Source organism: Mesoplodon densirostris, chromosome 12 (assembly GCF_025265405.1).
Source record: "Mesoplodon densirostris isolate mMesDen1 chromosome 12, mMesDen1 primary haplotype, whole genome shotgun sequence".
Taxonomy (NCBI): Eukaryota; Metazoa; Chordata; class Mammalia; order Artiodactyla; family Ziphiidae; genus Mesoplodon; species Mesoplodon densirostris.
Window position 1 is genome coordinate 12,978,626 of NC_082672.1, and position 15,145 is coordinate 12,993,770.

The following is a 15,145-nucleotide window of genomic DNA, read 5'->3' on the forward strand; positions in this document are numbered from 1 at the left end:
GTCACATTAGGAGAAATAGACCTAACTCTTTGCATTTAACTTTTCATCTGTTAAGTAGAGTGCCCTCTTAACTGACACTTCCACTAAGTCTGATGAAAGTAGCTAGTCACTATGCATTCATTCAGCAGTGCTTACTGAGTGCTGACCCTGTACCAGGAGCTGTTCCAAGAGAGCTGAGGATAACAGCAGTGAATAGAAGAGACGGTAAGTAGTTCCTGTCTTCCCGGATCTGACCTTCTAGTGGGGGTTGACATACAGTAAGTAAAACTCGTAACACATGGATGTGGTACATGTTGCAGGCAAGGGCCATAGGTGGATGCAGGAGGGAAGCAGGGATGCAGTGTTAACCGGGATGGCTGGGGGGAAGCTCTCAGTGAGCACTCGGCTAACAGGCGGAGGGGTGTTCTTGGCAGAGGGAACAGTAAGTGCAAATGCCCTGAGACAGGCCAGAGCCTGACACATTGAGGGAGCAGGGAGGCCAGCGTGGCTGGGATAGAGGGAGCCAAGGGCAGAGCAGCAGGAGGTGAGATCACGGGAAGGGGGGGGGGGGCCAGATGGTGCTGAGCCTTAGAGACCGTTATGTGTGTTTTGGCTTTAATTTGATGTCTGGGGAGCCATCGGAGGCTTTGGAGCCAAGGAGTGATATCAGATTCACATTTTAAGATTACAGTGGTTGCTGTGTTGAGTAGACAGAAGTTAGCAAGGGTGGAATCAGGGAGCCAGTTAAGATATTGGGGCAATAACCATCTGAAAGATGACACTTGGACCAGGTGGCAGCTGTGGTCACCATCACGAGAGGTGGCCGTGTTCTGGGGCTTCCGAAAGGCCCGTGGGATTTACCAAGAGATCGGGTGGTGGTGTGAGAGGATACCCATGGCGTCTTTGGTTTGGGGAATTGGAAGGTTAGAGTGGCCGTCCGCAGAGAGCTGGAAGAGTGTGGGAGGAGACGGGGAAGGGGATATTTGGGTTCGAAACATCCGTGCTTGTTAGTTCGCCAAGTGAAGTAGAGATGTGTGTCTGCATTAATGGGGGAGTTTGGGACTAGATAGAAATTTGGTGGTCATTGGGGTATATACATGGTATGAAATCTCTGAGACTGGATGATATCACCCAATGAGTGGGCAGGGGGAGACAAGGGGAGAGAAGAAATCCAGGGCGTTCCCGCCCTTACAAGTCTCGGGGTTGAGCAACCAGCAAGTTGCTGCCAGTAAGTACAGGAAATCTTGGGAACGGTGGTGTCCTGGGGCCAGTGAGGAAAGTGCTCCCAGAAGGAAAGAGTGGTCAACTGGGCCCAGGACTGCTGGTGGACTAATAAGGGGAGACTGAGAATTGACCAGTGCATTTAGTGTGTGGAGGACATTGAACTTGAAAGTTAGTTTTGGTGGGTTGATGGGTGCAAACGTCTGAGTAAATTCAAGAGCAAATGGGAGAAGAGGCATCGATGTCCCGAGAGATCACACTGTGTTAAAGCATCTTCCTGAATGAACACAGCACAGTCTTAGTATGACTTAAGCACGGAATGCATTCTATTTGAATTCTTTAAAATCTGTAACCATCTTTTGGAATACATGACTGTTTGGTAAAGTAGATGTTTGATGAATTGGGACATGTTTCCTCCTTGAACTGGGTAACAGAACACCATAGATTATGCAGTCTCTTACTTTAATACTAACAGAGCTATTCATTCATTGAATGACTATGTACTAGTGGCTTCTATAGAGAAGAGTTATTCCACAGAAACTCTCTCTCTACTCCAAGTTTTCCCACAATTTTTTTTTTTTTTGAAATGAGAGTAAATGCCTCTCTACCTGGGTTCTGTATTATTCCATAGTTTAACCATTTAGGTAGAAAAGATTTGTTATGGACGGCCCCAAAACCTTGGAAGAATACCTTGTTGCTTTTGATTTACCTTCATATATTGTAGGATTTATCTGAAATATTCTGAATGCCGTGAAATTTTGTATAAATGATGTCTATTACAGCCCAGAGGTGGAAGCCATTTGTTAGCAGGAAAATTGGTGCAAATAGAGATTAACTAACTTTAAATATAAGTCATCAAACATATATAGAGCACCTATCATGTGTAATGTCTCTACTAGGTGCAGTGAAGTGGACAGGGTCCCTGTCTTTGGCACCTTCCATTGAGTGGAGAACACAGACAAGCCCACAGGTACGTCAGCAGAAGAGTAATTCACTCAGAGTTTGAACAGGCACAGCATGGAGGGCTTCTTGGAGGAAGCCACATCCAAATCCAGACCTGTAGGATGAGCAAGGGTAGCCAGGCCTAGAGGAGGGGAAAGAAAAGATTTGGGAGAAAACTGGGAGGCAAGAGAGATAAGGCATTTACTCACAACTGAAAGAACTTGATTGTTCTGGGTCTGTCCTGAGGTGGGGTGGAGAGAGGTGAACCTGGAGGGGTGCTGTGTGGGGAGGTGGGCTACATCACCAAGGCCCTGTTTATGCCTCTTAGTAGGTGGAGGCCAGTGGAGGACTTTATGTTTTTGAGTGGCCTTTCTTTGTGGAGGAAGTACGTGTGTGTGTGTGTATACATATGTAATACATATATAAATATCTGTATCTATTTATCTATCTATCCTCACACACATATATAGAACTATACACATATGTGTATGAATTTTTTCAGGCTCCTAAATGTTATTTGATTCAGGATTCTATTAGGACGGCACTTGCCTTTCTGTTAAGGAACATGGCAGTCTACTGGGTTTTAGACCTGGAGTGAACTGGTCCTTCTGTTGTAGGGGAAGCCCCTGAATCTCAAGGAGAAAAACCAGTCAAAGGCTCTGTGCAAAACTTAACTTGACTTCCTGGGTATTTATTTCCTTTGATCTGTGAAATGTGAAATTGACTGGACTTTTATAGCATAAGGAAACATAAAACCTCTTCATTGAAAAAAAGAGGAACTACTAAAACATTGACTAGAGTGAAAAAAAGAGAGAGGAGTTTGGCCTGCCAGGCAGTGCAGGTGGGAGAGGGAGAAGGCGGTGAGGACCGGAGAGGAAAGGTGTCTGCAGAGGCGGCTGCTGCGGGAAGTGAGGGCTGAGGGGGTGTGGCCTGGAGGTCACAGCTGGAGCTGTGGGTGTCCTGTGTGTTAGCACCTGCCGTCCGCTGCCCGTGACTGATCAATGGTTAACCATCGCTCCTAGCTCTGCATATAAAGTGGTCTTTATATGTTCAGAGTCTTCACTCTAGTGGTTGAGCCAAAGCAATAGCAGAGCATTTGTAGGAATGTATGCTCTAGAAGTGGTCAGAAATAACATGCAAGCGTTTTTTTTTTTTTTTTTTTTTTTTTGTGACCACACCTGTGTGTGGGATCTTAGCTCCCCAATCAGGGATCAAACCCTGCAGTGGATGCCCAGAGTTTTCATCACTGGACCACCAGGGAAGTCCCAATCCAAGTGTTTGGAAGTCTCCCCACGCTTGCCACCCCAGAAGGATGCTGGAGCATGTAAGAAACACTGCCCCCTACTCCCATTTCCATTTTTAGCTTGGTGCATGGTGTACCGAAATCTTACAAATACATACTCTGAACATTTCAGACCCAGGCCCAGATGAATCATACCGGCTCTACCAGATCCAGAAGCAGCTGCATGGGTATTCATTTCTGAGGTCCTGAACTCTGGAAGAACACACAGATTATACTTAAAACTAATGGGGCTAGGGCCTCCCTGGTGGCGCAGTGGTTGGGAGTCCGCCTGCCGATGCAGGGGACGCGGGTTCGTGCCCCGATCCCGGAGGATCCCACATGCCGCGGAGCGGCTGGGCCCGCGAGCCATGGCCGCGGGGCCTGTGTGTCCGGAGCCTGTGCTCCGCAACGGGAGAGGCCACAGCAGTGAGAGGCCCGCGTACAGCAAAAAAAAAAAAAAAAAAAAAAAAAAAAAAAAAAAAAACTAATGGGGCTAGATTATGATAGGATGAAAAAAAAAAAAATGAGGACCCACCTCTGCAGGGTGTGGCTGCCCTTTCTCTTGCGCTGCATTGTTGCCCAGATTGTTGTGGGTGGTTGCCGTTGCCACATCATTCCCAGGGTTAAACATATACTCAGTTCTGGGAAAGCTTCCACCTTCAACCATCCACACTGACAGTTCAGGGGAATGTGGTTTTAAAAATAATTTAACAAGGTAAATTTTTACTTTTTAGTAGTTACCACTTAAAAAAACCAGCCAGTTTTTCTGCTTCTATTTCCACCTTGTTCCTTCCCTATGATTTCTGAGTGTGTGATCCCTTGGAGGATATTTATAGCTATTACTTTAATCAATTTAACACCTTTCTCTGTATATTTTAGCAATTTGAAATTCTGTTTGGTAATTTCTTCTTGCATCACTGAGGGTGTTTCTGTTTCTCCTTCATCTTTTTTTAAAAAGCCCTAGAATGGATATCGCAAAAGTATTTTATTAACCACTGTATAGCATAGGAACTCTGCTCAATAGTCTGTAATAACCTAAATGGGAAAAGAATTAGAAAAAGAATAGATATGTATATGGATAATTAAATCCACTTTGCTGTACACCTAAAACTAACACAACATTGTTAATCAACTCCAATATAAAACAAAAATTAAAAAAATATCTTATTAAGGTAACATGCATATTGGTACCTTTTTCCTATTTTCTGATTTTAAAACTAACTTAATGTTAGATAATATGTAATGTTCCAGCTCAGCTGTAGAAATTTCATCTCCTAAAATAACGTTCTAATGAATCAGGGAGAAAAGAAACATTTAAGACAAACTAATAACAACAAAAAAAGAAAAGTATAAATGCCTAGAAGCAACCATAGGAATTCAGGGAGAACGCTGAGGATCTAAGAGAAAGCTATCTTATTAAATGTAGTTGTGGTACACTTTCTAGAAGTGATAAGTGTAGTGAAATCAATCTCTTATAATGACTTAATTGTCACCAGAAGATCTAAAAACAGTTTTGTGGGTTAAGGTATGTAATTATCATCCTTGGTGGTAACTATAATGACTATAATGTTCTAAAAACATTACAAGATTTTTTCTTATAAAAGCAGACTTCATATTATAGATCTTTTTATTATAATTGTTGGTTTTGTTTGCTTTTTATAGATCCAAAGATACAATATAATGAAAGTAACATATTGTTGCAGTGAGATGTAAGGAATAGAGTTGTTTTGTTTTGTTTTTTTTGTTCCATGCAGTTAACATTCTTTTTCTCTTTAAAAAAACCCAAACAAACATTTTCATTCCAAAGCCCAGTGACAGGATTAACGTTTGCACTTGAGGTGGTCAGGGATGGTGTCTGTTTATCTGCCCAAATCAGGGCTCGTGCAATAAAGGCCTTTGGTCAACACTTGATGGGGGAGAAGGTAAAACCTGGGAATCTCCCTAACAAAGTTGGAATTAGTTTTTAAAAATCATGGCTCTCAATGGAATGTGTCTACTTTGGATGCCTGTAGTTAATTGCCTGCAATAGAGGAATAACTGTTTTACTCTTAAGGGTTTTGCCTGGAGAGAAAAGGTATTCATGTATCCATTCATAGTCTCTCTCTTTTCTGTCTGTTATGGTTGTCTAAATTTGTGTGTGTGTGTTTGGGCCATTCCTCATTCTAAAAACATCTGTGGCTGCTACAGTAGTACATGGTGGTTAAGACCAGGGCTGGCTGCTTACGTTTGGATCCTTTACCAATCACTTACTAGATGTGTGACGTTGGCCAATTTCTATGCATTGCTTAGTCAACTAGCTTATTTTTAAATTTGGGGTCATGCCATTACTAAACTTTGAGGGTTTATGTTGAGGATTCAGTGAGATAATGCAGGTGAAGCATTTACCACAATAAATGGTAAAATAAACTGTATAGCATATAGTAAGTGCTGAAAAAAACTCTAGCCGTTGTTTTGTTGCATACATTACAGGGATATCCTGGGGAATTTTTTTCACATTTCTGACAGAATAGTTTCAAAGTGAACACATACGCTGCCTTTTACAGTTGGTAAATTACAACTCAGTGAGAAGAATGGTGAAGAGAAAGATTGGATCACATACCCTTTGGGGAGTGTGTTGACATCACATGGCATTAAAAAGGGGGAGGTGCTGGGCTTCCTGGGTGGCGCAGTGGTTGAGAGTCTGCCTGCCGATGCAGAGGACGTGGGTTCGTGCCCTGGTCTGGGAGGATCCCACATGCCGTGGAGCGGCTGGGCCCGTGAGCCATGGCCACTGAGCCTGCACGTCCGGAGCCTGTGCCCCGCAATGGGAGAGACCACAACAGTGAGAGGCCCGCGGACTGAAAAAAAAAAAAGGCGGGGGGGGGAGGTGCCAATTATACCTCTTAAATTGTAAGATATGGATGATTTCTTAAATCTCTCTCCCTGGTTATTCCACTAACGTAGTGTTCTGAGGCTTGACAGCTGCTAATAGTAATCGGTAGAATACAGTTACTAAAAGTCAGAGGGAAGGCTGTCGCCAAAGTCAGGCCCTTCAAGTTTGTATTTCCTGTTTTATCACAATTAATGTCCGCGGTGGCTTATTCCATTTCCTGCTTTGCTGTGGCATTGGATAACCGGTGGGTGTGACGGTAATCCCTGGGTGTGTCCCTGGTGTAGTGTGTGTTCCTCTGAGTAATCATCTTCTGTGATCAACTGGCCCATTAGCCCCCGATGGAAGGCAGTCTGTCTCACCAAGTCCAATTAAGGGAACCGGCCTGATTTCTTCTTGGGAGCCAAGAAGTTATTTCGTAAGATGTGCTCCTGTAAGCACTGTGGGAATAGCTGTCAGAATGGTGATTACTTCTGTTCTTTTAGTCACCAGAGTTGATTCCCTCAGTTTCAAAACCTCAGAAAGTTGCAAACTTCTCAAAGGACTTTTATTTAGGGTTACACGTGCAAAGGGAGAGAGAATGGTCCCCACAGGTCTCAAAGAGGCACCTTTGCAGGTAGGCACCTGGAGTGATGTGGAGTCTGTTAGTGCTAGAGCAGACCCGGGTTTATGGGCAAGACTCATCCCTGATGTTTCTTTGGGAGGCATAGGGAGTGAAAGAAAGAGCTTCAGAGTTTACCTGACCTGCTTATCTGTAGATGGAGTACTTTTTGTAAGACGTCCTTGAGCTGAGGGAATAAGTGTTTTTATATTTTAGTCCATGTGTACCTGCTTCCGGAACAGGATTTCAGCAGTGTTGAATGTAGACAAATTGTCTTAAAACTAGATTAATCTCTATTAGCCAGAGAAGGCCCTTTCCCCCTTGAGAAACTGTCACATGATTTCTTCTAGATCAGTTTCCAACTTAATATATTTGCTTAATTAGTTTCTATTTATTATTGCTTTAAAAATATGTGTTTGTAAGCTACCTATACTACTCCCCCCCTCCCTCCCGCATTACAGCTTCAGAACTCTGTGTAGAGAGATGCAATCCATTGTTAATGAATTAATGCACAGTGTATTTTAGATGCTATCCATTTTTAGCTTATACATTGAATTTTTTTTTTTTTTTTTTTTTTTTTGCGGTACGCGGGCCTCTCACTGCCGTGGCCTCTCCCGCCGCAGAGCACAGGCTCTGGACGCGCAGGCTCTGGACGCGCAGGCTCAGCGGCCATGGCTCACGGGCCCAGCTGCTCCGCAGTACATGGGATCCTCCTGGACCGGGGCACAAACCCGCGTCCCCTGCATCGGCAGGCGGACTCTCAACCACTGCGCCACCAGGGAAGCCCTATACATTGAATTTTTAAAAAAGCTTATTTTTAAAATTGATGTATAGTTGATTTACAATGTTGTGTTAGTTTCAGGTGTACAGCAAAGAGATTCAGTTTTATATACATATATGTATATACATATATATATTCTTTTTCAGATTCTTTTCCCTTGTAGATTATTACAAAATAATGAGTATAGTTTCCTGTGCTATACAATGTACACTGAATTTAAAAGTTGAAAAAACATCCACCGAAAATCCCATAAAGAGAGAGTTAAAATCTGTGTTCATCGGCTGCGCTGTCTTCAGGAGAACTGCAGTTTTGCTCTTGAAGAAAGCAGGGGTGATGACTCAAGCTAAAAATCCCCCATCCAGGGGCTCGAAGCAGTCAGGCTGAGAGCAGCCACCAGGCCTGGGTGCCTACATTACCATCTGTTTACAAGCCTTAAAGACCCAGGGTTCACTGTCAGCGTCCTTTGCTGCTTAAAATAGCAACAGAGGACTTTGCCGCAATTAAGATATTAGCGATTTATTTTTATTTTCATATTTTTTTCTTCATTTTGTTTGGAGGACTTTGCCGCAATTAAGATATTAGCGATTTATTTTTATTTTCATATTTTTTTCTTCATTTTGTTTGGAGGAAGTTGTAGGGGAAAATCATATTAGGTTTGAGATAAGGGAGACCAGGAGGATCTTTCTAGTGAAGGACTATTACGTGTTTGGAAATGCTAAGATGTTCATCTTGTTTCGGTTTGTGAACTGGAAGACGGCCTGTGTATTGGGAAAATTGACTTCTATTGGGAAAGGCAAGGGCATTTTTCCTAAGGCTCTGTGGTTCCAACACTCTGATTTCCATGTTTTTTTCCCATCGCTAACTATCTCATCTTGAGTGTTGGTGATAACCATAGGTCCCGCAGTCCAAATACGTGTTCTTTTGAGTGAATAAGTTGTTTCAGTTTAACGCTAAAGAAACTGTGGCCCAGAGAGTTCCATGGCTAAGATGTAATGGCAGGACCCAGACTAGAATGGAATTCTCGAGACTCGCAGTTCTGGATGTTTCTGATTATGCTATTTTCCCAACCTTACCCGAATTACCCTCTACCCCCAAATCCTATAAAATTTATGGCCTTGTAGGTCCCACCCACCAGCTTTAGTGTGGAGCATCACTTGCCCGTCTGTACTGCCATCCAGGGCAGTCAGTGAGCCTGGTTAACCGTCTGTGATGCAGACTCAGTGTTGGCCCATGGGGGTCCATTGGGGAGGCGTTTTCCATCTAGCAGGGAGGTAGGTGACAACAGTGATTGTGATACCATACTGTGTGGTGCATTCGATGATGGATATGTTTACAGGTCTAGGAGCCATTCAGCGGAGCATAGAATGCATTGTGTGTGTGTGTGTGTGTGTGTGTGTGTGTGTGTGCATGTAGTTTAGGGGGCAGTTTGCAGAGGGTTTTAAAGGATAAAGGGGACTTTGCCAGCCAGATTGGGGTTGAAGATGGATTCCTCTAGGTGAAGAGATTTGGGAAACTAAAAACCAGTCCATTGGCAGTGCTGGAGGGTGAACTTGGTGGTAGGATCGTGGCCCCCTGCTGACGTCTATAGGTTGTACTCACATCGTTCACCTGCTCCGACCTGTTTCAGAATGGAGAGAGGTGTTGAAAGTTCATCAGTGATCCTCTGTTTTCTTTCGGGCTAAAGAACATGAAATGTCTGAATAGGTATGACGTGGAGAGGCGGTGACGAGTGTGGACTGCCAGGTGCCTGGAGGCTCTGTGACTCAGGTGCGATCAGGGAAGAAAGTTCAGGAATAGTGCTTTGCTTTGGACTCAGAAATATAAAGGCAACAGGTTCTGTCCGGAGCCTTCCTGCCCTTCCTCCATGGTGCCATTGGGGTGAAGGGGTGGACACAGGTTTACATGTTCAGCTTCTGGAACCAGACACAACTGCCTTTCAGTTTTCACGGCCTTGGAGGAAACAGATAATGAATGATAGGAAACAGCTGCTCCTAACGTGGCAGCCAGAAATGCAGCCTCATGGAGCAACGTGGTAATCACGAGAATATTAATGGAAAGTCCTCTCTGATTAAACACTGGGAGCTGTGGAATGTGGTTTGTTTTCATATATTTACCCCTCCCCCCATTGTCTTTCTGTTGCCTGCAGATTTTATTTTTATTTGTCCAATCATACAGAAATACTTTCTTGTGAAGTATTACAAGAAAGTTATCTAGAGTAGATAATTTAAAAAAATAGATAATTAAAAAAAATCTAATTTCCTGCTAAACCCTTCACTTTTTTATTTTATTTTTTTAATTTTTTAACATCTTTATTGGAGTATAATTGCTTAAAACGGTGTGTTAGTTTCTGCTTTATAACAAAGTGAATCAGTTATACATATACATATATTCCCATATCTCCTCCCTCTTGCGTCTCCCTCCCTCCCACCCTCCCTATCCCACCCCTCTAGGTGGACACAAAGCACCGAGCTGATCTCCCTGTGCTATGCGGCTGCTTCCCACTAGCTATCTATATTACGTTTGGTAGTGTATATATGTCCATGCCACTCTCTCACTTTGTCAACAGCTTACCCTTTCCCCTCCCCATATCCTCAAGTCCATTCTCTAGTAGATCTGTGTCTTTATTCCTGTCTTACCCCTAGGTTCTTCATGACATTTTTTTTTTCCCTTAGATTCCATATATATGTGTTAGCATATGGTATTTGTTTTTCTCTTTCTGACTTACTTCATTCTGTATGACAGACTCTAGGTCCATCCACCTCACTACAAATATCTCAGTTTCGTTTCTTTTTATGGCTGAGTAATATTCCATTGTATATATGTGCCACATCTTCTTTATCCATTCATCTGATGATGGACACTTAGGTTGCTTCCATGTCCTGGCTATCGTAAATAGAGCTGCAGTGAACATTTTGGTACATGACTCTTTATGAATTATTGTCTTCTCAGGGTATATGCCCAGTAGTGGGATTGCTGGGTCGTATGGTAGTTCTATTTTTAGTTTTTTAAGGAACCTCCTTACTGTTCTCCATAGTGGCTGTATCATTTTATATTCCCACCAACAGTGCAAGAGTGTTCCCTTTTCTCCACACCCTCTCCAGCATTTATTGTTTCTAGGTTTTTTGATGATGGCCATTCTGACTGGTGTGAGATGATATCTCATTTAAACCCTTCACTTTTTTCAGAGTTGGGTGTGAGCACCTTCCAGAATCCTTCCTAGACATTTGCATACATGTTTATACAGATTAATGTATAATTATTTTCATTTACATAAATGGATTCACATGTAGCTTGAATCTGATCCAAAGTTTCTTTTTACGTTTCATACTGTCTTAAAGGTCTTTCCACATCACTCTATTTAGATAATCCTCAACCATTGCAGAAATAATTTTTTATACAATCAAACTTAATTAACTTTGTCAATAATTTAGGGATGGCTGTATGGAAATATGGGTGCCTCTTAGGAACAGGAGGGTGTGATGGTTTACCCACATGGGTACCGAACAAGGATTCAGGATGTTTTACGGCAGACTGGCTGGCACCTGGCAAAATATCTTGGATCAGCCTGACAAGATAGAACTGATCTCTTGCTCTGAGAGTTTATTACTGTGACACCGGCTCTGCTTCAAGCACACCTTTAGTCTTTTCTCGCCAGAATCATATTAAAGTGAGAGGTGGCCTGATATATAATCTTTGAGATCTCCGACTAAGGCGTCAGGAGAATGTGGGACTTGAGTCTTTCTCCAAAGCTTGCTTCATACACTTGCAAAGCTTGTTTAAGAGAAGTTGACCCAAAGGACAAGTGGAGTTTGAATTTTAACCCAGAGAAGTGGGACCCAGAATTGATGAGGGGGAAACCCTTTGGAAGGGGAAATGGGACAGGTCATTGTTTTGATACATTCATGGGCTGCTGACATGGGAAGCAGTTGGTGACATCTTGCTAAACTTGTACATTTGAGCTTGCCAAACCCAAACAGACCACGGGCACTTGTGTCTGCTCCCCAAAGTGCGACAGCAGTTGTCCCAGGAGCTGTTGGAATGCTGTCGTTATGACCTCGGTACAAGTTGTTTAGACAAAAGGGGGGGAAGACGCCTTCTTGGCTTGACAATTTGCCAGCCACCTGCTGCCATTCTTTTTCTTCAGTGCTTTGAAAGTGGCCAGAATCTGGTCATCAGGCCTCTTTTAAAAATAACAACGCAGGCATGTATAAAATCACAAAATCCAAAAAGCTGATGTAATTATAGAGGACACATGGCAATGGGTGCCTATTTTCCTCATCTCTTCTCTTGAAGGCATCGGGTCTCTTATATTTCACGTGGCCAGTTGCTGCCTTAAAGAGGGAAATTCTAGAGGAGAGATAGACTTTCATGGGAAAGTTCCTCAGATCTTTTACCGGAACGAACTGTTATCAAATAAGCATCAAAATGACCTTCAAATTTCTCGACGATGTGTGGCCATGTCGTGGCTTTATAAAGAAATTGTAATCTCTAGATAAAATGGCACATGCGCAGTGAACTATTTTAATCTGGCTTTCAAGGAAGTTGGGGTTTGTGGGAGATTTAGAGGCTGGGAACGTGGTGTTTCTTCTGTTGGCTGTAAAATTGCTCTTTCCAGCTCCGTGGTGTCATGTCACCGTGTCTAATAGGGACAGGCTCACACATTTGTGTTTTTTTTTCATGCACTGCCTTCCTTCACTTAAGCATCCCTTAAACATCAGCCAGTTTGATCACATAGAGGACCAGTCAGGTAGACAGCTCTGTTTCCCTGTATCCATCCTGCTCTTGAGACCCTCCCACACTCGAGGGCATTACTTGCCTGGGGAGGTCACACTGCAGGAAGGGAGCTTCACATGCTGTCACCTGCTGCCGGGAGAAGGTGGAGCCAGCCTGGGGCGGAGCAGAGAAGCCTGTGCGGAGTTCTCACTCCAGTGCTTTCTCTGGTGGGATAACCTTGCACGCTTAGCCCTTCAGAGCTTGCTTCCTCATCTGCAAAACGAGGATCATAATCCATCATGTGGTCCTTCTGAGAATTAATCAGACCCTGGGGGTGAGTGCCCAGCCCATGTGAGGGACTACAGAAAGGCCTAGGAAATGGTACTTGTGTGATTTCTTTCTTTCTTTCTTTTTCTTTCGTATTCCCTGTCCCGAAATGAGATGACCCCAGCCCCGGACATTCTCGTGCTTGGTTCTCATTCACCAGGGATAACTTTCTTTTGTTGACAGTCAACAAAAAGAAAGTTGACTTCTCCAAAAATTACCTTCTGGAGTTGCAGCCATTCTGCCATCTGTTTGCCTCCGTCCCTCCCACACCCTGACCTCTGCAGTGCAGGAAACCCCAGATCTGTTCAAGGGCAAAATTAGTTTCAACCACGGCGTGAAGGAGTCTGGGGGCTGCGGGAACCAATAATATAGAGTTACAGTGAGTTGCATGTACAGAATCTCAAATTACTTTGGCACAAGTTTTACAGTTGAAAGTCTCTTCCAGGTGCTTCCTCTAGACTGAAGAAGTTAGAATTCCACAGAAAAGGACACTTCAGTTTTTAAAAAGCCATTTTGAAATACGTAAACACAAACTTTTCACAATAGGGATGGTCACTGCTGTAGTTGTGGGTTGTACATCTCCGTGTTAATCTTTAGCAGGGGGCTCAATTTGTGTGGTGATTGCTGTCAGCCCTGGTTTGACTCATGCATTCCTCACCGCCACAGTAAGATCTGTGTTTATGTGAAATATGGAAACGATTTCTTCCCCCTCTTTCTTTTGTGCTTGAGTTGGGATGGAGCCGCTGAGTTGTTTTCCTTTGTTATTTTTAAAGGGTCTTCAGTTTCAGAGCTCCACTCGGGGCTTGAGCAGGACAGCTGGCAGTGTGGCTTAGGCTGGTCCTCGTGAGATCTGGCTCTGAATCCAGCATCCTTACGTTGAAGCAGGAGGCTCTCCTTTCTAAAACTTTGACTTGCCCAACCCTAAAAACCAAATGGAAATTAAAATAGAGTAGAGAAATTTTCACTGAATGAAGAGTTTTTTACCCTGAATTTGTCTTCTTTATCATGACCCATATGTCTTGTGTCCTGCTCTCTGCCTTTTTTTTTTTCCTTCTCCTCAACTGCTTGGGTACCATAAGGATGGGGAAGGCGTAGACCGAGTCGTTAAAGGTCCAGAGTTTAACTGTACAAAAAGAAGAACCAAAAAAAAAAGAGTGTGTGTTCCTCCCCATTTTTGAACAATTTATCCTCCTAAAAAAGAAAGTTTTGTGAGAAAGATCCCAGGCTATAAAAGAGAGGATTAGCTGCTTTCATTGGGTCCAACACCACATTCTCACTGCATCGTTGGCAATCCTTGTAAAGTGTCTTGGCAGATAGGGGCTCTTCCTTCACAGTGTAATGTTTTTCCAACTGCAGAGTTAGAGCTGCTTCATGTGCCATGACGCATGGCTAGGTGTCAAGATCATTTTATGGGACGAAAAACCCAAAAAGACTTTTAAAATGTGCAGCTTTCGGGGAAAAAAAAAGTCAGTTTTACAAAGAGAGTTTTAAATAAAAGGGCATTCGTGGGTTTATGCTTTCCTCACGGGCAGATCTTTTCAAAGATGGAATTGTAAAAAGAGGACATACATTTCTTTCATTCATTACCTGAGTCCTTAAGGTACAGCTGTCTTGAAGGACCAGGTGCTGGGGATACAGGGATGAGTGTCACCCTCTGGCCTTTAAGTAGCTCCCTTTTACTCAGGAGCCAGAGACATGAGTCAAAATACCTGGTCCAGATGGCAGGAAGGAGGGGGTGATGAACTTGGCTGGGGTGGGAGGTGCTGGGTGGCTGGTGTCCAGAGATGGCCTCATAAAGGAAGAGAAGCTTCAAGTGAATCTCGAAAGATCAGGAGGAATTTGCCGGATCAGATAGGAGTGTGGTAGGCCTTGCGGGCAGAAGAAGAGCAAATGCAGAGGCTCAATTTATGAAGCAGCAGGGTGTTGGGAGAAGGGATCCCAGCCCAGGGAGGCCGGAGTAGTCGCATGCAGGAGGGAGAAAGCAGGGGAGGAGCGTGGCCAGGAAGCCCAGGGCCAACTTCTGGAGGCCTCTGCAGGTCATAGGGTCATGCTGTCGCCTTCAGGACTTTGCTCCCCTCATGGGAGAGGCCTTCTCTACCTAGTATCATTCTTGTTTCTTTCCCCTGCTTTAACCTTCTTCCTAGCACTTACCCCAACCTGTTTTAGGCTTGTGAGTTTATTGCCTGTGCCCCATTGTTAGAACGAAGACCCCAGGAGAACAGGGACTTTCTTCTGGGTGGATGGCTATGTTCCCAGTGCCTGGCATCAGTGACGTTATAGAGTTTGCCTTCATCCTCTGGGTGCTGGGGAACCATTGCAGATGCTAAATAGGGGTGGGAGTGGAGGTGGGGTCACATGAGTACATTGGGGTGTTAGGAAGATCAAGGTGAATGTCACATATAGCCGATGACAGGTCTTTAGGAAGGGAGC

The 15,145-nt window shown here is 43.8% G+C and overlaps 1 protein-coding gene across 4 annotated transcripts in view; it reads left to right on the plus strand.

The window, feature by feature from the left end:
• CNKSR3 (CNKSR family member 3) overlaps positions 1-15,145 on the plus strand; it is a 104,603-nt gene that overhangs the window by 18,531 nt on the left and 70,927 nt on the right. The window contains exons 2-3 of one of the 4 annotated variants that reach the window (XM_060114330.1): positions 126-204; positions 2,100-2,170. The exons of the other annotated variants lie outside the window; for them this stretch is intronic. The gene's annotated coding sequence lies outside the window, so the exon portion shown is untranslated. The remainder of the gene's footprint in view (positions 1-125; positions 205-2,099; positions 2,171-15,145) is intronic. 4 annotated transcript variants of the gene reach the window in all.